This window comes from Rhinolophus hipposideros (assembly GCF_964194185.1).
Source record: "Rhinolophus hipposideros genome assembly, chromosome: 24".
NCBI classification, from domain to species: Eukaryota; Metazoa; Chordata; class Mammalia; order Chiroptera; family Rhinolophidae; genus Rhinolophus; species Rhinolophus hipposideros.
The window spans coordinates 10,772,934-10,795,449 of record NC_138070.1 but is presented as its reverse complement, the minus strand read 5'-3'; the positions used below and the strand labels follow the sequence as shown (position 1 = coordinate 10,795,449).

The 22,516-nt window shown below is 47.7% G+C and overlaps 1 protein-coding gene across 5 annotated transcripts in view; it reads left to right on the top strand.

Annotated features, from left to right (window-relative positions):
• Positions 1–3,812: 3,812 nt before the first annotated feature.
• The window catches only part of NOS1 (nitric oxide synthase 1), a gene marked incomplete at its 3' end in the record, with an annotated part of 105,868 nt that continues 87,164 nt past the window's right edge, over positions 3,813–22,516 (top strand). For 3 of the 5 annotated variants that reach the window (XM_081037070.1, XM_081037073.1, XM_081037074.1), the window contains exon 1: positions 4,240–4,380. Of the gene's footprint in view, positions 3,985–4,239; positions 4,381–5,001; positions 5,061–22,516 lie in introns of those variants that run through there. The other 2 variants (XM_081037071.1, XM_081037072.1) reach the window with 2 other exon arrangements.

Genomic DNA, 22,516 nt, shown 5'->3' with positions numbered 1-22,516 from the left:
CAGTTTTTGGTTGGAGCAGAGGTTCTAAAACCTGAGCGTGTATCGGGGTGTCCTGGAGAGCTTATGTAAAACCCAGATCACTGGGCCCCAACGTAAGTGTCTGGTTCAGCAGGTCTGGGGCAGGGCCCAAGAACTGGCATTTCTAATAAGTTCCCAGGGGATGCTGACGCCTCTTGACCAGGAAACATGCTTTGAGCAGCACTGCCTTCAAGGCATAAATGAGACAGACCCTCCCCACCCTTTTGGAGCTCTTCTCAGTCCAGCACTAAAGGAGTACATATTTTAAAGTGTGTTGTGTTATGAAAGGGGAGGTGCAAGGCATTGTGGGAGCTCAGAGCAGGGGTGTCTCCAAAGAGGGGGTGTCTATGCTAAGACCTTTAAATAGAACTAGCCCAGCAAAGCAGTGGAAAGGGGAAAGCTTTGTTAAACACATGCTGGGAATGTGCTAGGAGCCCTCTCACCAGTTCTCATCTACTCCTCCCAGACAATGGGAGGGAGGCAGGATTAACCCCATTTTACAGATGAGGAAGCTAAGGCTCAGAGAAGTAAAGAACTGGCCCAAGATCATATAGCATGATAGTAGCCCAGTCTGTCTGTTCATAGGACACCTGTCAGCTGCTGTACCCCCTCTGCTGCTTCTGCCCTGCACCCTAATGTCCCCCTACCCTGGGGGAGCTGCCACATTGACACAGCTGCAGGGCCTGGCCAGCTGCACTCTGCCCGCTCCCTCCACCCTCTGCTGCCCAAGCCCTTCAAGTGTTTTCACTGCTGGGTGAATTCAGCAGATGCCTTTCGATCGCAGCCTATTAAATTAGCCCCTCTCTGCAGCCAAAAGAAGATAATTATGTTTTCATTAGCCCTGGATAATGTATTACCCCCTTGGTGGCAGCCACATCGGTGAACCTCCTTCTTCCCTGTCTTCCCTTTGGCTCTGTCAGGACACACACCCCCGCACCCCAAGACGCCATCTCTCTGCTGCTTGGTGGAGGCTGGTTAGGGTCCAGGAGGCAAGGAGTGGGGAGAGGGAGAAGCCTTTATTCGGTTGGGAGAGGCCTTTTATCCACCTGTCATCCACACAGGGATGGAGGGTGAGGACCCGTGGGAAGATCCAAGAATAATTGTTATCATGGTGCCCATTTATGGAGAGCTTGCTCTGACCCCTAGATGTGTCTGTTCTGCTTGAATCCCGGAGAAGAATGGCGTTATCAACATCGACCCCTGAACACCAAGGGGTTCCTGGTGGAATCAGATTAGAGTGAATGTCTCGGCAGCCTCAAAGGAGGAAAGAATTCATGAAGCAGTGTGCCCGTGAGCTTTTGGGGTACCATCACTCTGCATAGCCCATGTGGCTATGAACTCTGGCCTTTCAGAGCCAGCTGTGGAAGCCCTCTGGGGTCACAGCCCAGCACAAGCAAAGCGGGTCCCCCAAAGCCAGACACTCCCCTGCCACACTGAAAGACTGCTCTGAATAGTTACTTCCCCTCTTTCTCCACAAGGCAGTGGTGGGGAGGCAGGAAGAGCCCTGATTTGGGTTCATTTAGAACCGGAGTTCTAATCGCTGCTTTACCACCAATTAACTGGGTGACCTGGAGCAAGTCACTTTGCCTCTCAGAGCCTCTGCTTTCCCCTCTGTAAAATGGGAATGAGAAAAAGAATAACTTCTTGCCATTTTTATGATGATTCAATGAGATGTTCCTATAAAATGCTTGGTTCCAGGTTGGCAAAATGTTAAGTGCTCAGTATAAGATTGCTATTATTCTACTACTGCAATTGGTATTGCTACTAGTCCGCTATAGACCCCTATGGAAACAACCAGAGAAAGGAAAAAGAGCCTGTCTCCATCTCTCCCGCTCCTACCCTCTCGTTCTTTCTGCCCATCTTTTTCTCTCATACCCACACACAGGACCCCGTGTGATGACCAGCTCCTGGTCTGGGCTCAGAGGTCCTGTCTTCCCAAATCTCGACCTCAAGAGTTATGTCACCTGCAGTACTTTGCTCTCAGTTGCACCAGGCCACCTGGTGGTGAGAACACAATTGGGGGAGTGGGGTTTCTCTTGCCCTTTCCCTGAACCCAGGCCAACTCTGCCTTCTGCAGGCACAGCCCGGTCTTGGCCCGGACCCCACCATCTCACGGCTGCCCTTTTCCCTACCAACCACCCTTCTCCCCAATTTCAAAACAGCTGGTGCTCCAGGAGAAGAGGTGCCTCACCGCGGGCCTCTTCTGGCCTGAGCCGCACAGGGGCAGGCATCGTCCCTGTTTTGAGCAGGTGAACTGTCAGCCCAGTGGAAAAGCAGCTTCCCTTCCCCCGCGGGCTTCCTGATTTTCCCCAGTTGCCATGGTAATTGAGGGGAGCAGGGTTCTGAGTGTGACACCACTGAAGCCCAGTGCTCAACTTTGAAATGGTTCAGGCAGGGAAGCACAGCCGGGGCTGGAAGAACTCAGCTCCAGCCCTGCTGCCCTGCGATGCCCCACCCAGCCTTGATGTCACTTGTCTTGTTCTCACCATCGTTACTATTATTTCTGGCTCCTGTTTACTGAGCATTTACTACGTGCCAGGCACTATGCCAAGAGCTTCACCGGTATCGTCTGATTGTATGCAGCTTCACAGTGACGCCAGGCACGGTTCACCACTGGGGAAACTGAGGCTCTGGAACTTGCCCCATGTAGCACAGTCGGGAAGTGGCAGAGCCCACAGCCGAGAAGGAATTTCTCGAGTCTTCCTTCGGGCACATTGAAGACAACACAGACCTCCATGCACCCCACCAGCTTAATCTTTAATCCTTCCTCCCTCCTCATCCCCTACACCCCTCTTCCTGCCCCGAAACGCACACCCCCTTCTCTCATGCTGGAGGTGCAACACAGTCTGAAAAGCGCTTATTAGTAACAAGGGGGCCGGTGGTTTCCTCTTTGCCTCTTCTCTGCATGGCTCCAGCCTGAGTGGGCTTGCTCCCCTTGGTGAGGCTGGGAAGGGGGAAAATGAAGCCACTCAGAGCCTGGTGCTGAGTGTGTGTGTGTGAGAGAGAGAGAGAGACTGAATTCTCTTTTTTCCTTGATTTTCCCCATTCCCCCAAGAGTGTGTGAGCAGCAGCAAATGCAAAATCCTTTGCAATCTGCCCAGGAAAAGACAGCTTTTCAGACGGGTTTATATGGTTACCCATATGTTAGGGCCCCTAAAAAAGGAAGGAGAGCTTGATTCTCTGCATCTTCCCCTCCCCCAGCCGAGCCCTTGGCCTCTCCCTGCCTGCAGGTCTACCAGGCCACAGGTGAGCACATCCCTTCCCCCATCCACCCTCCCCTGCTGTCCTGCCTCAGCGCTGATCCCAGGGAAGACCAGAGCAAGGCAACATTTACAGGACTGGCTGCCAGTGTCTGGGTCTGCCCACCCGAGAGCCAGGGCCAGAGCTCAGGCACAACCTCCTGAAGCTCCTGGGGACTCCCAGCCCTGCCCAGCGTGGGAGGCCGTGCACCCCACTGTCCCATTAAGGAATGTTATCCCAACAGTGATGTGGAGACAGAAATAACCATCCCTGCCTCCCCTGGGGGCCCCTCTGCCTAAGAAACCTGTCCTGTGGTTACTACATTCAGCCCCCTCCGGGTTCCCAGAAACTGCCATGGGGTGTGTGTGTGTGTGTGTGTGTGTGTGTGTGTGTGTGTGTGTTTCCTCATAGGGGGAAAAAATGGAAATTAGGTTATATAAAAGATGTATGCTTTGGAGCCCAGAGCGGCTCTTTTAATGAGGGTTGCGACGTCTCCCTCCCCACACCCATAAACCAGCCGGGTTGGACGTCACCACTAATTCGTTTCAGCGATGAGAGGATAAGGAGGGACATTAAGAAATAAATTCCCCCTCACGACCCTCGCTGAGCTCACGGCTCGGTCCCTACACATGGAGGCCGCGTTTCCAGCCGCCGCGCGAGGAGGTCCTTAGCGCCGCGGCTCCTCCGAGGGGCGGCCCGGCGGCCGGCAGGCTCCGGGTGGACGGGGTGAGCAGGGGCGCGCGGGGCACCGGGCTCTGCGCGGGGAAGCCCGCAGCCTCCATCCCCAACTTGGGTTCGCTGGGCGGAGGGAGGGGAGGGGACACGGGAGGGGGGGGCAGGCGTGAGGGGGTGGGGAGGGACCCGAGAGGCACAAAGCCGAGGGGAAGGGGGAAGGACGAGCGCCGCTCCTCCCGGCGGTGAGCGGGGCGACTGCCGCCCTCCAGCCCGCGGGTCGGAGGCCCCGAGGACTCGGAACCAGGGGGAGGAGGAGGAGGAGGAGAAACAGGAGGAGGTAGAGACAGAGGAAAAGCAGGAGGAAGAGGCGGGCAGGCGAGCGGACTCGCGGGCGGGCGGGTGCGCAGCACGAAGAGGCAGCCTCGGGTCTGCCCAGCTCGCCGACCGGTGAGTTCTCGGCCCACGCGGCGCGCGTCCCCTCCGTGTCCCTCGGTGCTCCCCGCTGCGGTGCCAGCCCCCAGGGCGCGCGAGAGGCGCGGGCTTTGCCGCGTCCCAACTTGGTTGGGGCTGCCTGGGTCTCCTCCCCGCGGGCGGCCCCGGGCCCGGGGTTCCGGTCGTGGGGGTCGTCACGCCCACCCCACTCCAACTTTGCAGGGACCCGCGTCCCCCTCCAGCCACGACACAGCGCCGACCGCGCGCTGGCGGTAATGGCGGAACCTTTGGGCACCGCTTGCTCCCCCCCAGCGGACAGCCCGGGGCTGGGGGGACGCTGGTCCCGGGGAATCGGGGCGCCTGCCCAACCTCAACTTGAAGGTGTCCTCCGTGCCCAGCGCTCCCGAGGCCTGGCACCTGTGCGCGCGCGTGAATGGTGGACTCCTTGGCGTTGCTAGCCATCCCCGGCGGGGGGCCGAGACCGGGCGGGCTCTGCTCCTGGGAACGTCGCTTCTGCCCAGCTTCCAACTTTGCGAGCATCCTCACTGCACCCCGGTGGTGCTAGCAGGGCCGCCTGCTCCTCGTGGTCGGTCCGGACGGCATTGCTGTGCAAGAGCGCTGGTCTCCAGAACCTGGGAAAGTTGTGCCTTCCGCTAGAAACAGGCGCTCGGGCTCCCGGCGCGTCTTCCTGACGGGTGAGGGGCGCGCTTCACTCGGAGCCAGGCAGGGCACCACTGAGCGCGGTATGTTTGCTCCCAGGTGGCCAAGGGTTGGAGCAAGGTCCCCGTGAGATCCAACTTCCAGGGCCACCCAAGGGGCCCTTTGGGCCTGAGGGGGCGCATAAGGCTCTCCGGACTGTGCCCTGGAGACCACACGCTTGCCCCCACCCCCAGGGCACTGTGACCCGTGCGCTCGCGGCTCTCCGAGAGCTCGGAGCGCGCTGTCTGGGCCGGACCCGCAGAGGAGAGGTGTGCGCCGAGAAAGCGGTAGAAGCAGGAAACTTTCAAGCGATAACCCTGGCTTCTATTCCTAGATTTACCCTTTACTTACTGTCTGGCCTTAGGCAAATCCCTTTACCTCTCTAAGCCAGCGTTCTCTTGTCTGGAAAATGAGGAACACGACGCGTACCTTTCTCGCGGTACTGTAGTGAGGACCTTAAAAAATCAGGAATGCGAATGTAAAGCCTAGGGCAAGCGCGCCATTCGCAGGAAACGTTGCTGCTGTTTTATTATTTTAATGCTGTGGGACCAGACCTGGGAGATTGATGGTTGTGGGTTTCCTGCCCATGGGAACTGGGGGACCGGCCCGCCTCTGAGGGTCCCCAGGCTACAGTAGGTTGCGCTCACCTCCAGTGGGACCCAAGTTGCCTGGGAGGAAGACGCATACGTTCTTCCCCGGCAAATGAGACCCTTATAGCCCAGCTCAAACCAGGAGCTCAGGCCCCAGAAGAACGCACAAGGGGTAGGAAGAAGTGCTCCTCCCCTCCCTCTGTGTCCCTCCCCTCCGCAGAGGGGGAGTGCTGGCCAGCACGCGCAGGGGGCATCATCTGACCTCTTCCTCTGGTGGCCCAGGACCTTGGGATAAGGGAGGAAGGGGCTGGCCACTCAGACCCTCAAGGGAATGAAGGAACCCCCCCTCCCCTTTTTTTCCTCATTTCTCTAATCAGGGTTGGGCAAACACTGTGGGTTCACAAAGACACAAGGGAGCGTTGATTCTCCCCATTGTTATTTTGAACTTAAGCTAAAACAGACTTCAGAAGCCTTGGCAGGCCTCCGAAGGGAGACATTCTGACCCGCCATGCCCACCACCACCACCACCACCCCTGTTCTTTCCACCAGCCTTGATTCCAGAAGCCCCGAAGGGCGCACAGCGTTGTGCCATCTCCAAGCCACTGTCACACACAAGATGTTCCTGGAATATCCCAGGAATACTCCCCCAAGCTCCTCCAGGTCACCAGTACAATGATCCAAACCCCATTTTGCAGATATGGAAACTGAGGCAGGGCAAGCCAAGCAACTTGCCCGTGGTCACCTCGCTAGTAACTGGAGACTCACCGGTCCTGGTTTTTGGCTCCTTAATTTGTGTGTGTGTGTGTGGAAGGGGGGACGGAGGGGGGGTTGCTCTTCAGCCAGAGGCTACCCCAACACTCAGAAGCATGACTGTGCCTCCAGAAATTGTGATTTCCCCAAAGTCTCAGCCCATGTAGGGAAAGAGCACGCAACACAGTAAAGAGATCTGGTAAGGATCTCTGCTTGAGGCTAAGCTTAGTTCATTCTATGGCTCTGTGATCTCTGGCTAGTCACTTAACCTCTCTGAGCTTCTGTTCCATTATTTGCAAAATGAGAAGAGTGACTCCCACAAGGGGTTGTTTTGTGATAATGTATGTGAAACTTCTTCTGGAAACAATGGTTTTGTGCCAAGATTGGTGATTGTACAGGAAAGAGAACTCCAGAAGGAAGTCTTCTGTAGCAACCATTTGGGGCCAATAAGCGTGGATGTGGTTTCCAGACTAGCCTGTCCTTTGCTCATCTTTCCTCTTATTCATTTTCCCCAAATGGCCAAAGCCACCCGTCCATCCCAGTCTTCCATGGGGAAAAACCACACCAGGAAGGATATCTCACAGAGGCTGGGAGTGGTCTGCTTTTCCAGAGTCTCTGGAGCTGACCTTCCAGGAGCTGTCCAAGGTACCATCCAGACAGTTGTCCAAAAACTTCCCTGCTCTGGGGGTGCCGATTTCCAAGGATGCTGGAAGATTTGGGGGTCAGTTCACTTGCGTGTTATGATTACACACAGGTTTAGTGGTACTGCCTTCTTGGGTGTATGTTTTGGGGTGCGTTATGACAAGACTTGGCACGTTGCATGTCACTCAGTGTCTGTGGGTTTGTGTGCAGTTTGGTGAGCCTTGCAACATGGTTGAGAGCAACAGGCAACTGTCTGTACCTGTTAGAACTGGGGCGTTTTCCTATTCAAACCCGTATTGCACAGAAATTGAATTTCGTATTCCAGGATCAATTTTCATATGGCTTGTGTGAACAAAGGGACATACTCCCCACCATGAGGCAGTTTGTGGGTTTGTGTGGTTAACCATACAAAGGCTGCAATGATGGTAGACATGACCATTTTCCTCATTCTAATATACGCAGCATTGAGACATCATCTAATCTAGGAAATGCCAAACGTCAACCCAGTAGACCGTCAGCATCAGACTCCCCCAAGGTACTGCTTAAAAACAGAGAGATCCCACCTCAGATCTAACAAATCAGTCTCCCCAATGGAGATTGAAGTTCTGTAGTTTTCATGAGACTTCTCCAGGGCATACTAATGCCCTCAGCTCTTGTCCATCACCCTCATTTTACAAATGGAGAAAGCGAGGCCCAGAAAAGGTATGTGACTTGCTGAAATTCACACAGCAAGTTGGGATAGAAGCTCAGTGTCTTTGCCCAGTGCTCATATATGATAACGTCGTGTTGGATTCAGTATTGAGAAGCCCTATAGATTCTGAACTGAAAGGACAATTAATTCTGTCTCTTTCCCAGTTGTTGTCATAGATTAAACAAACTGGTCAGAGAGACAGAGCCTTATTCCTCCCACCCTGACCTTGAGCACATGAGCTCGGAGTCCCCACTAACCAGGGGTTGACTCCCATGGGTTGACCCATCTGTCCTTTCAGAGAGACAATCCCTTTAAAAATGACTTATCAGGTACAACTTCGGGAACCAGGTGATCCTATGAGCTAATAAACCCTGTCTAACGACTACTGGTTTCACCAAAGCCATTGGATTAAAGTCATTTCGACAGCTAAGTCAGTCCCCCACCCAACCTTTGCAAGTCCTGCGTTTGTTTGTGCCATTCCCATGCCTGTTCCTAGGAAAGGAGAATTATGAGCAGCATCCTGCAAGGCTGGAAAATTGAGTCCACTTGACTCTATTAAATGAAAATGATCTGTCAACAGAAAACGCCCCTAAGTCCCCAATAAAAGCATAGCTAACAGGGTACAGCGGGCAGCGGATCTTGGCATAACCGTATTTAGTGATAAGCCGAAGCTGAGCAGCAGTTATGTGTGGTTCTGTGGCAGGCGTCAGCACATTTGTCAAATGTGTAATGATGAGTGTTAGATGGGAGGCCCAGGGCTGGGCCCCAAGGCCAGGTGCCTGGATTAAGGTGGTGTGAGCCCTGTTCTGACAAAGCCTGCCGTCTGGTTAGGCAGTGGGCACAAAGCCTGCCATCTGGTTAGGCAGTGGGCACCAAACAAGCCCTGTACCAGGCGTGAAGGTTCTGTAAGAGAGGTAGAGGTGAAATGCTGCTGCAACACTTAGGATGGGTGACTGGGGGTATCAGGGAGGACTTCTCAGAGGAAACGGCCTCTGAGATTCCTGATCGGAGCCTTCTGAATTGTAGCACCCTCTTAGGGATAGGGTCTCCGGTGCCAAACTGGGTCAAGTGCAGCCCGGTTGAAAGGCAGAGAGTCGCAGTAAGAATCAAAAAGAGGACGTCATCTGGGGAAGCAACTGGCTCTAAGCACTTGTGGAATCTGTGATTTGGAATGTGTGTTAACCTCGCTGCATCTCAGGCATGTCGTCCATAAAATGGGGATTGTAACTACTGCATGGGATTGTTAGGAGGATCCCGCAAGAGCATAAATGTGTATCTCTGGGGAGAGGAGAGCATCAGGCCCGTCTCGATGATCAGAACAAAAGAAATGCAAAAATGAGAGACCCCTTTAGTGAGCCAGCCCACGTGCGTTGTGCCCCTTCCACTCACCCAGCCCCAATCTTCTCTTCAGTGAAGTGGAGTTGGAATTCAAGGGCGTCTCCATTCGGAAATCTGCAGGTATGTTCTCTTTCACTGGTACAGGCTTTGTGTTTTAGTTTGGTTTGGTTTGGTCGTTTGGGTTGTTGTTGCCTTTAGGTCACAGACCTTTTCATTAAATATTATTTCTGTCACTTGCCTAACGAATCAAGACAGTTCAGTTTACCACCCCAAGAGTATTTTCCCTTAAAGACTTGGTTAACCATAACATTGTTTGCCTCACCCAAGATGAACATTTGCCCAAAACTTGTCCATCAGTTGAATTTGTGATTTCTGCTGACAGTTCCTGAAAGAAAGGCTGCTCCGTTAGAGCCCTTTGCGGGAGCAGAGTTCCCAGGTCCATTCCGGCCTTTCTTCACCTCTGGTTTACATATTCTGTCACCTGGCATCATAAGATCACCTCTTCTCCTTTGGGATTCCCTAGACAACACAGGCCTTCTTTTTGGCCATGCGAGAGATGCTTTGGGAGCCTTCAACTAAAGGCACCCGAAAGCAATTCCTCAGATTTCCAGGGGTGTGCTGAAAAGTGTCCCAGCTTCTGCGGGAAACTTTGCCCACCAGCATTAGATAATACTCAGGAATCTCTTCTTTATGCAAAACCTGATAGTGAAATTGCTATTGTGGGAATTAAAACGGTGGGCCTTTCTGGAATCTGTTTCCAAGGTAGAAATGAAGAAGGGAGCTTGTAAACTCAAAAAGCTTGCCCAACCTCAGATAATATAGGTGAGCAGCCAGTGCTTCTCAGCTAGAGGATTTCCTGTCATCAGCAAGAGTCAGGAAAGCCTCTTTTTCATCTAACAATAAGCCCTGACTCCCAGCTCTGTGCCACAGGCTTGGGGCATAGAGAAATGGGAGATACCATTCCTGCCCTCAAGGACTTCCGGTATCCGAGAAAGTGGTTAACTTGGCAGTAACGGCAGTGCAGTGGGGCAGGAGATCTGATCAGTCCCTTCTCTTCGGCTGTGAGGACAGCTATGTGGATCACATTGTGATCATTCATTCCAGGAATTTTAAGCATAAAGATACAACCGACAGGGATAAATCAGAATAATACTCGATAGCAACTGACATATTTTGAGCATATTTTTCCCTTTGATTTTTGAAGGAGTCTCTCGGCTCTAAAATATTCAATAAGGAAAATGAAAACCAATTACATTCGTGTACCAGAATTCAGGTAATGAAAAGAGTCAATAATATCTATGCACTCGTTTATTAAGATAAGTCTCAGTTGGAAAGACCTTCACTTGTCATTTCTCTCCTAATGTGGTAGTCACTAAAAGGAAATTCCTTTATTTGTCACCACGCATGGGATAAAATAATGAAACCGGATGGCTTTTTTTTTTTTGCCTTGATATTTTTATTGTTTTTGATTATTTCTTTTTTATTATTATTATTTCTTAGCAAACATGCAAAACTCCTACGTAGATAAATGTTTCCTTAACTGCTGCCCTCTGTGCCCAGGATTTCTTGGGGGTACCTCCTTCAAGACTTGTCTTTAGAAAGTATGATATTTTTTTCTGCATCTCCCTACTGCTGATACCGTTTGGGGGCTTTTCAGGGTGTATGTGCATTTTAGAAACAGCAAGATGTCATCAGGAGCCACATTTTGTGGTTAAAAAGGGTGATGACATTGGACGAAATCACGTGGAGGTTGAGTTTGGGGGGAAGGGTCTTTTTGAAAACAACATGGTGTGATCAGACTGGATTTCTTGTCTGGTCCCAAACTGGTGTCTAAGTGAAGCCGTTTACCCTGTCCACTTCATCTTAGACTCTGTTGATAGGAACCAGCTCCCATGAAGCCAAAAATCTTCCTGCTCAAGAACCCCTTGATAGCCAATTTCTGGGTAGTAGACTGGCTTCTCTCTCCTAGGCGGTGGGGATTAGATTTACTACTAAGGTTACCATTGTTTAAAAAAAAAAAAATTTAACTGGATATTTGGTGAAATTTTGCAAGTATAGTTCATTTTCTTCGGTGTAATAACGATACTGTGGGTTTTGTGGGAGACTGTCTTTATTCTTGGGCTATGCATGCTTAAGAATTTAGGGCTGAAGCATCTTATTTTCCAATGATTCAGTGTAAAAGATAGCTGGGTAGGTAGGTAGGTACATAGGTAGGTAGATAGATGGCTAGCTAGATGAAGTCAAAGAGAGAAATGATGGATCAACAGATGATGGATCAATGGATGATGGAAGGATGGATTAATCAATCAATAGATACAACAGACACACAAGGAAAATATGGCAAATGCTAATAGTCATTAAATGTACTTGAAAGTTTATGGGTGTTGTACTAGTCTTTTAGATTTTCTCCCTTTAAATATTTCATAATAAAAAGTTGGGTGTCAGGAATAGCTTTAGTTAGACTTTCCTCTGTGTCAAATTTTCTCACGTTTCTTAGGAGAATAGTATTCAGCCTTCTCATCTCTATGCCCCCTCTCCACACACACACACACACACACACACACACACACACACACACACACACACTCACAAGCACCTCTTTTCCTGGAAGAAATAATCTTGCAGTTCTGCAGAGTGTCACTGTTTTCCATGGCAGCCTTTCTTTACATTTTTCCCTCAGCGTTTTAATTAGAGCTGTGAGTCACGGTGCTTTATGAAGGCTGGTGACAATGTCATTTACGGCTATTTAACATCCCAATTGAGCCCTCTTCCGTGGTGCATTACATCAGGGGCACTGAGCAATGAGCAGGCGACAGTTCCCTCTGTCAGTGGCGGAACAAGCTCTGGGTCTCTTGAGGAGTTGAGAAAGGAGCTTGAGGTTCATCCCTGGAATATCATCCCAGGTTGCCTTTTCCGCTGCTGGCTGTATCGCCTTGGCATGCCTGAACGCATTTGAGTTCCAAAGAGTGAATCAGAGCTGCGGCTGTGACATTGTTTTTGGGGTCGCCAAGCTTCTCTCCCAGGCACAGGGGACTGACTTGTCATGACATTGGCTCTTGAATGTATTAAACCCCTCTAGATGGGAGGCGGTGGGGAGGAGGCAGGATTCTGGAGCGCATCTAAGCTGGGTTCAAATTCAGCCACTGCCCCTTATTCACCCCTGTAACCTGGGGCGAGTTATTGAATCATCTCTTTAAACCTCCTCTTCTGTAAACATGGGGATAACTCCACTTCACTGGATTATAGGGACCATAAAGTTCTGATGCTTGTCAGGTGCTTCAGATGAAGAGGACTATTTGAGTAACCCCACTTAAACACCCTGTACACCCTTGACTATTAGGGCTGCTTCTGACTGTCTTCATCTCTAGACTCCAGGTGCAACGGGATGAAGGCTTGTCAGTCGAGGTCCAACTAGGAAACAGAAGGCCGCTGCAGCTGGGATTTCCAAGATATTATAATTTAATGAAAGAATTACTTAAGGACACAGTTTAAGGCAGCAACAAGGGAGGGTGGCGTGTCCAGGAATTAGCAAGAGGGGGAGTCAGGACCACCTGGGGCCTGCTAAAGCCGGGGAGGGAATAGTAGGGCTGAAGGCCCCTGGGCCAAGGAATGGCTGGGGGGCTGGAACCTCCCAGCAGAAGCTCTGCTCAGAGAGGAGTGCAGACCTCTCCAGAGCACAGCAGGAAGGCCAGAGGGAGCAGAGGAAGGAGGAGCAGCCTCTCCTCCCCCGCTTCCACCTCCTGGGTGCCTCCCGTTGACCACACCCTGTCAGAAGCCAGAGGGCAAGGAACCCATTGATATCCATAAAGCTCAGCCTCCTCCTGGGTGCGTAGATAAATTTGGAGAACCGTGGAGCATGGATCTGGGCTAAGAGGATGGAGAACCACCAGCACAGATGGGGAAAAGAGGAAGCGCTCTCTAATAATCCTCAATAAAACAAAACCCAATTCATCAGCTCTGAGCAGAAAGACACTTCCCTGATCTGGAATGTGCTGGAGTGTCTCCAGTTTTCTGTAGGATCCTCATGGAAGCCGCAGCACAAATCAGGCGTTTTCTTTCATTTCAAACACTGAAATGCATCCCCCAGGTACTTTGAGGAAATGGAACGGGGCATTATAACATAAAATAAACTGTTGCACATGGATGGATCTAGAGAACATTATGTTAAGTGAAATAAGTCAGAAAGAGAAAGACAAGTACCATATGATCTCACTTATATGCGGAATCTAAAGAAAAGAATATGTGTATGAATTAATCAGAAACAGTTTTGGGGACACAAAAAACCGAGAGTTGTTAGATGGGCGGGGGGGAGGGGGAAGGGATTGGGGGGCAGCTGGTGACCACAGGATGGCCTCAGGGTTTTTTGAGAATTACTTTGGGGAACTTATTCAATAGTGTTTGGGGATTTTGTTGGGTGTCCGATGGACATGTGTCCTGTTTGGGAGACCACCTCAGGGATGCTGTGGATGCCTGGTCATGGCATTGTACACCAGAGGCTGGACATTAATGAATGCCAACTATAATTTTATGTGTATAATGTGATGGCTCGGTGTGAGGTCGGGGTGGTGGTGGATGGGGGGAGGGGGGTTCACGGTGTGAGGGATGTAAAAGTAAAATAAAATAAAACTATAAAAAATACAAAAATAAAAAATAAACTGTTGCTGAGGCATTGCGACTTAACCAGCAAATTGTAGGATAAATAAATTTAGCGCTCAGTCTATTGAGCAGGTAAGGCTTTTTGAATAAGCTACTGAAATAGAGTTGGTATTCCATCAACAAGTAATCAGCATAGTGTCTGTTTTAAATGTCCACTCTGTGTTGTTCTGAGCACAGATCTCGGGGCAATGGCCAGCTGTGTCATGTTAGGCGGGCACATGTCTTGTGAAAGGAGAAGTTCTTGGATGGCAAAGCAAGGCGTCCTAGTGGTGGTTTCCCAGGGACCCTAGACTTGTATTGCTGACCTTCAAGGAGACTAGTAGATTAAACTAGGAGGAACTTGCTTGGTGAAAGCAGCATGATGTTGTAGAAAGAACACGGGAGTGGGAGCTGGGAGTCACGATAATGACACAAGCCAACATCCTTTTCACACTTGCTAAGGGCGTGGTACAGTGTTAAGTGCTGGGCTCACATAAGCACAGGTTTTCCAAAATGTGGTAGACCCTCCACGGGTGACACCCATTTTCTTTTTTTGAGGTCAAATTTGCATAACATAAAATTTGTTATTTTAAAGCGTAGCATTCATTTAGTACACCCACAATGTTTTACAACCATCATCTCTATCTAGTTCCAAAACATTTCCATCACCCTAATAGGAAATTCCCTACCCATTAAGAATTGAACACAAGTGTTTAAACAAAAACTTGTCCATGTGTGTTCCCAGCAGTACTATTCACTATAGTCGAAAGGTGGAAACAACCCAAATGTCCATCACCAGATGGATGGATAAACAAAATGTGGGCTATCCATACAATGGAATAGTATTCCGCCAGAAAAAGGAATGCAGTTCTGACCCATGCTACAACATGGATGAGCCTGGAAGACATTGTACTGTGTGAAAGAAACCAGGCGCAAAAGGCCATGTTGTGTAGGGTTCCATTTGTATGAAATACCTGGAACAGGCAAATCCAGAGAGACAAAAGCTAATGAGTGCTTGCCAGGTGCCTAAGGGAGGGGGCAAAAGCGAAAGACTGCTTCATTGGTTCCCATTTAAAAACCGTTTTATTTTGCAGTAATTTCAGACTTAGAGAGAAGTTGCAAAACAGTGCAACAAGTTCCTTTATACCCCTTTTTGCGCATCCCCTAATGTAAGCATAATTCATAGCCATAGTATAATTACCAATAACAGGAGATTGACAATGACATACTATGTATATTATTAACTAAACTACAGACCTTATTTGAATTTCATCACTCTTTCCATTAATGAACTTTCTGTTCCAGGGTCTTATCCAGGATCCCACACCACTTTTAGTGCTTATTTCTCCTTAGTCTCTTCCAATATGTGACAGTTTGTGAATCTCTCCTTGCCTCTCATGGGTCTGACACTTTCAAAGATTACTAGTCAGTTGTTTCGTAGAATGTCCCTCAATTTGAGTTTGTTAAATGTTTACTCGTGATGGCAATGAGTTGGTATCCTTTTTTAAAATTTACTCATTAAACATTTGTTTTGATAGATAATAGAACCTTCGTGCTATGATTTCATAGATATTATCATTCCTTACAATGAGGTTATAATAAGTATTCAAGGTACAAAGTGAGTCAACTTGAAGGGGAAATTGTAAATAAATAATTGCACCAGTGAGACACAGATATGACACAAAGAAACGAAGGTACCTAAAAAAACCAATGGGGGAAATATGACACTATTTCATGTAATCCTCACAAGAGCCCCGCAAAGTGGATACTGTTATTAGTCACAATTTTACAGATGAGGAAATACAAGCACCGAGATGCTACATGTCTTCCCAAAGCCACACAGTCGGTAAATGGCAGAGTCAGGATTTGAACCCGGGACCTACCATCTTAACCATGACATTCCCTCAGAAGCCTTCCTTCCCACCTCTGTGATGTTACTTCAGGGGCAATTTGCAGAGCTCTGTTAGGTAAGGCTGAATCAGATGGGAGTAGGTCACTCAGTGCCACGGAAGGGCTGTCTCCTAGAGGCAAAGCAGGAACACTGATGAGCCGAGAATGAAAGGCCCAGCCAGTTTGGGTAATTACCCCGAGGCACAGGCACTAAGCACAACATGTGGGATGTGGGACTGTGTGCTCCCTCTGGAAAGAGGGAGGAGGCTGGTTTCCATTCAGCTATTGTTGGAATGAGTAGGTGCAGACTGGTTTGATATCAAAAGAAAAAGCTCTGTTTAGAGAGAAAGGTGTCACTCGAGGAAGGGTTTCTGTAAACACACTGAGGTGAGAGAAGAAGCGGATATGGAGTGAAGGATGACTAAGGTGTGAAAGGCTGTACCATTCTCAGCAGATTTACCCCAGGGGAAATGAGGGCAGGACGAGCATGAGCCCCAGGACACAAGCTAGGACAGATGCAGGGAGCTCTCAGGAAGGTGGGCACCTGGATCAACCGGGGCACCTATGAGGCCAGACAATTAAGTTCGCTAACGCATCCTAGAAAAAGTGCTACTTACCTCATTGCTGAATATCACTACGGTCACCTTCGAAGTCCTCCCCTTGGGAAGGTATGCACTGATGCCAGTGCCTAGTCCACCCTTCAAAGCCATTTTGGAACTCTTTCTGGAATGGCCATCAGAGCTGTTGTCGTATTACCCTTGATGTCCTAAATGTCATCTAAATGTCTTCCTTTCAATATTTCCTTTATCTTCGAGTAAAGAAAGAAGTCCTTGGGGGCCAGATCAGGTGAGTAGGGAGGGTTTTCCAATACAGTTACTTGTTTACTGGCTAAAAACCCCCTCACAGACAGTGCCCTGTGAGCTGGTGCATTGTGGTGATGCAAGAGCCATGAATTGTTGGCGAAAAGTTCAGGTCGTCTAAGTTTTTCACGCAGCCTTTCCAGCACTTCCAAATAGTAAACTTGATTCACTGTTTGTGCAGTTGGTACAAACTCATAATGAATAATCCCTCTGATGTCAAAACAGGTTAGCCACAGCGTTGTGACAAGTTCGCGAACTTAATTGTCAGACCTTCGTATGACAGGACCCAAATCACTGAGCACATCTGTCCCTTTATTGCACATCTTCTAAAGATGACCATCCTTGCTTCCCTTTAAAGATTCCCTTTATCTAGCAGTGGCCCCACAATCAGATAAATACCCACAGGGTTCTGGCAAGAAACAGATGAGTGAGAGGGTTCACCTGGGCGTCCCGGGGGAATGGGCGAGCTCATGCCCTATCATATGGGGCCCTGACATTCAGGAAGGCAGACCCAACACCTTCCAATGTTCCAAGAACACCAGAAACTTGTATTTCATGTGACACTTCTAGTTTTTAACTGTGTTAACCAAATAAAAGTCATCTGTATGCCTATGGGTGTTTGCCGAACCTGACCAGAGCCTTTTGGAAACAAGCGATAACTTGGGTCTGAAGCACTTTTGGGCAGAACAGTTTATAGTTTGGGTTGAAACTGAAATTTCATTTGAAATTGCCATTTTTGTAAGTCACAAAATAGTTGAATATCCGCAATTTTGCACGATGCAACCTAAATATTATTACACTCCCTAGACTGAAGTGTTCTACTTGAAGGATCGTGGGACTGCAAAAAAGTAACGCAGGCATTCGAGGCAGAGTGGTTTCTCGAACTATAATTAATACACACACCGATCACCTCGGGATCTTCATAAAATGCAGAGTCTGATGCATAGGTTTGGAGTGGGGCCTGAGACTCTGCATTTGTAAGCAACTCTCAGGGATGCCTGCTGGTCCATGAGCCACATGGTGTAACAAGGTATTAGACCACGTCCATCATGGGTCATTTTACAAATTCCGTTGCGACACCCTCTTTCGCTCTCTTTATTCTGAATCCGAGTTGTTGTTACCCAAGTATGTGAAGACTCCGTCATTCATTATTTCATCTGTAATGGGCCATGTTATCACTTCCCTGCCACCGCTTGGCAGGAAGGGAACTGATACCAGCCCTGCCTTCCTGCATGGCGCCACCCTCTGGGATGGTGCTCTAACTGTGGCATTGTAGACTTGGCGATTGAGACTCTGATTTATTGAGCACCTACTGTGTGCCTAGCACTTTGCTGTACTGAGGGTACAACCGCAAACCAAGGAACCATGGTCTTCGTCATCAAGGAGCATACAGCCTAATAGTTCTTTAGGATGACCCGCTTTTGGAACAAAGTAGTTGCTCAAAAGCTGAATAAATGAAGGAGTTGTGGCAGGGATCTCTCATGCTATGATCCTTCTTTGATTTTTTTAATTTTAAAAACGACATTGTCACTTATGGCTTCCTTCAGCAATACTAGGCAAATGTACTCAGCTTTTCATCCTAATTATGAAATTGATCTTTTAAACCTTTATCCTGATAAGCAACTAGTATGGGGTCTGTGGATCCCGACAGATACTGGAAAATCCTGGAATTGTGTGCACAACTTTGTGACACTTTGCCCCCTCCCTCCCCCTGTCATAGTATTCTCAGACCCTCTGTTATCAATCCTAGAGAGACAGATAATAATTGGAGGTGGTTCACCAGGAAGGAAGGGCTGAGGAAGTAACTTGACGCCTTGGGCTTATTTGAAATAATCAAGAAACAGTATAACTAGATAGAAAGGGCACCTACTGAAAAAGCTACAGCTCACATCCTGAGTTTAGCATTACTGTCGAATGTCAGACCCTGAGTAAATATCCTAATTTCATGGGGCAGCCAATGAAACATGAGCATGTCACCTGAGTTTGAGAAGAAATCATGCAAGAGACCAGAATCCTAGTTCTGACTCCATCTCTGAGGACCTTCAGCAAATCCTTCCCCATCTATGAACCTCAAACTCCTTATCTGTAAAACTTGACTGAGTAACTTCCACTCTTCTTGCTTCATGGCTCATGAAGTGCGTGGAAAGCCATATTAATGCTATGGTTTGTCTCTCCATGGGTACTTTTTGTGCCCGATTCCAGGATTTTCAGGCACCCCTGAGCCCTGTTGGGGGTCCATAGACTCCATATCATGAACCATTGGAATAGAAAACCCCTAGGATCACATTCAACTTCAGTGACAAAAATCATAGGTGGTGATCAGGCCAACTGAAATAAAAATTCACAGTCGTACTTTGAAGGGATAAAAGCAAAGACTTTGAGCTGTCATTATGTATGGGTTATATGATTATCTACTTAAAAATCTGAGAGTGAAAACTATTACTAAATTTACCGTTTAGGAAGATTTTTAACAAAAGCAAAGGTTTGAGTTCCGACAAACTTGGTTTGAATCCCCCTCATTGACACCAGCTGGATAAATATCTACGGCTTAATTACCATCTTTGAGCCTCAGTTTCAACCTCTATTAAGTAGGAATAGTAATATCACGTCTGTCATAGGGTTGTTGTAAGAATGAAATTAGATAATTGACTAATGCGCTTGCATATAAAGATGTTCAAAATATTAGGTCGAACTGTAGGAGACTGGTGAATTTGATCATCTGCCGAACTGCTGATTTCACATAGTTCAAGCTAATACAATTCAATAAAAGATATTGCTGTGGGTAGCTGATCATTTATTCAGTAAATATTCATTTTGTACTTACTAGGTGCTAACATATGCTGACCTATGGCAACTGCAAATGCATTTATCCAAACTGAGAATCTTGATCGTTTACTCAAGTTTAACCACTTATATTTATTGTTATTACTGATATATCTGACATAGGTGGAGTTATTCCTGCCATTGGAGCTTGCGTTTTTCTATGTAATATGTTCTCCCTTTTCTGATATTCATTTGCAACTGAGTCAGGCCTATGTGGATTCTGTGATCTATTTACAGAGAATTTGCAAGTTAAGGGAACAGATATTATCACTGCTCCTTTCCAATAACCATTCTTCTTTTTCCTTCCATGAGCACCTTTTGCCTCCCTCTTGACCCAGCTTCCCTGCACTGGGGGCACCCAAGGATGCCAGGCGTGAGAGAAGAAACTTGGTTGAGTGTCAATTTAATACAAAGCTGTAATTTGGAAGGTGCTGTTCTTGATGTCCTCCTAAAAATAAAGACTGAACATTACCACGACAGTTGACATTTACAGTTTACAAAGAAGTGTTCTTCACAGCATCCATCTTACGTAATGTTCACAAAAACCCTGGGAAGTAGTTGTTTTTACTTTTTCAGTTTCACAGAAGGAAATTGAGATTCAAAATGTTAAATGACTTTCCCAAGAGTAAATGACCAGTATGTGGCACAGCTGGGAAATAAGTCCAATCAAGGGTATTTTCCATGATCCCCTCTTAGTTCTCAAAATTGTAGAAAGAAATAATGACATAAAGAAATGTTGACGCTTGCTATATGTTAGACCACAGTTAAGTTAATTACTCAGGAAAGATAATTCTATCAGATGAGTTTCCTTTCTTCTTATCTTTTCTTTCACCCCCTGTTTACCCACCCTCACAGTTTGTCTCTTTGTGGAAGCCAGAAGCTGGAAAGCCACTGTGGAAAGCACCGCCTCTCTTACCCTCTCCATCCAATCAGTCACCAACTCTTGTTGACTCCACCTCCTAAATATCGCTTCCATCTACCGACTTCCCTTCTTCCTTTCAGTACCCTAACCCTCACCAGCATCATCTCTCGTCTTTGGCCAGCAGCCTTCTAAGTGGACTTCTCATACCGCATTTCCCCAAAAATAAGACCTCGTCAGATGATCAGCACTAATGTATCTTTTGGAGCAAAAATTAATATAAGACCCAGCCTTATTTTACTATAAGACCGGGTATAATATAATATAATATAATATAACATAATACTGGGTCTTATATTAATTTTTGCTCTAAAAGATGCATGAGAGCTGATTGTCCGGTGAGGTCTTCTTCTTTATTTTCAGGGAAACATGGTAGCTAGAAAAGCCTCGCCTTTCCCATCTATTCTCCATCCAGCAGCCAGAGCAATCTTTACGAGATACAAATCTGACCAAGGAACTTCTTTTCTCAAAACCCCCCAATTCTTTCCATCACCCTAAGAATAAAGTCCAAAATCCTTCACTTGACTCTCATGACCCAGCTCCCGTAGACCTCTCCAGCTTTATAGGACATTGACTTTCTTCTCCTGCCACAGGGGACTTTGTCCAATGCCTCAAATATTAATACATGCTCCCTCCCCCTTCAGTACCTTCTCTCTTCCACTCCTCCCTCCCACCACCCACTCCTTCATCTGGCCAACTCTTCCTCCAGAAAGCCTTCCCTGACCACAACCACCCAGGCTATGTTAGCTGTCCTGTCCATGCTGCCATTAGCATGCTGTATTTCCATTTTGTTCTACTCACTATACTTGTTGCTAATATCTCTCTCTACCCGCTCTGCCCCCAGGTTGTGAGCTCTGAGGGCAGGGATGTGGTCCCTCTCTTGTCCATCCTTGTATTCTCAGTGCCGAGTTCTTCTCTGACCCAGGGAGGAGCTATGTAAGAGTTAATAAATAAATGGATGACGTGGATGAAAGAAAAGGAAGAGAGAAAATAAGGGAAGGAGAGAAAAGGAGAAGAACAAAAAGAAAGTAAAAAAGGTTAAGATTTATTGGGGGTAGAAAATATGCTCTGTCTTTTTATTTTATTTTTTAATGGTTCTTCAGGAACACTTCAGAGACCACTGGTGATATCTTTCCTTTCTATAGTAATAAGGCCATCCTCTTGACCATGATTATGTGTGCGTATCTGGCCTGAAATGCTTCATTTTTCCCTGAGGTATAATCTAAATTGACTCTCAAAATCATACTGGTTTTCCCTGAGAATAGACCTAGCCAGACAATCAGCTCTAATGCATCTTTTGGAGCAAAAATTAATATGAGACCTGGTCTTAGTTTACTATATATAAGACCAGGTCTTATATAAGATCCGGTCTTATATAACATAAGACCGGATCTTATATTAATTTTTGCTCCAAAAGACTCATTAGTGCTGATTGTCTGGCTAGGTCTTATTTTCAGTAAAACAGGGTAGTTAACTGTGGCCATGCATTATCCCACCAAATGCATTCCCATTTAATTATCCTGTGTAACTTATTGTTCCCATATTAAAGATAAGGGATCTGAAACTAATAGGTGGTACAGGTGAGTCACAAACCCTGTCTTTCTGGCTCCAAGGCCCATGCCTTATAGCCCCTACTTGCACTTCCGGTGATGGGGTATTTCTGGCAAGGGTGGAGAGAGGGGTACATCTCTGGGGATTTTTGTGCCACTGAGGGGTCTGTAGATGGAAGAAATGGAAGAATCTTAGTTCCAAACCCTGGAATTTTCTATCTATGTGGTGGATATCGTGCTCTATAGCAGGCTGAACTAGCTCATAAAAATGAGCTTTGCAAAATGAAGATGAAACGAAGGCTCCATAATTCCCCAGATCCAACATAGAGAAGCCGGCCCTGTAGCTCTGACCCATGAACCGCCCCACCCTACCTCAGGGGTGTTGACTCACCACCAAGTATTTGGGCTTGCGTTTGTGGCTGCCTTTCTTGAGTTCCATGCTTCAACATACCAAATTCTGCTCTTTTGGTGTTCCAAATATACAACACACAAAAAGAATATACAATAAAAAGGACGCCTTCCTCCCATCCAACGCCTAGCCACTCAGACCCCTTTCCCAGAAGCAACCCCGGGTGCCAGTATCTTGGAATGTTTTCCCAGAGATGTTCAAAGCATCTCCACGCTTCTGTGGAAGTATGGATAAATTATAGAGGGTGAATATAAAAATATATTTCTCTCTCAGTGTTCTTCACCTTGCTTTTTAAATTCGGTAATGTGTCTTGAAGATGATTCTTCATTGATCCTTTGAGATCTAATCCCCCCTT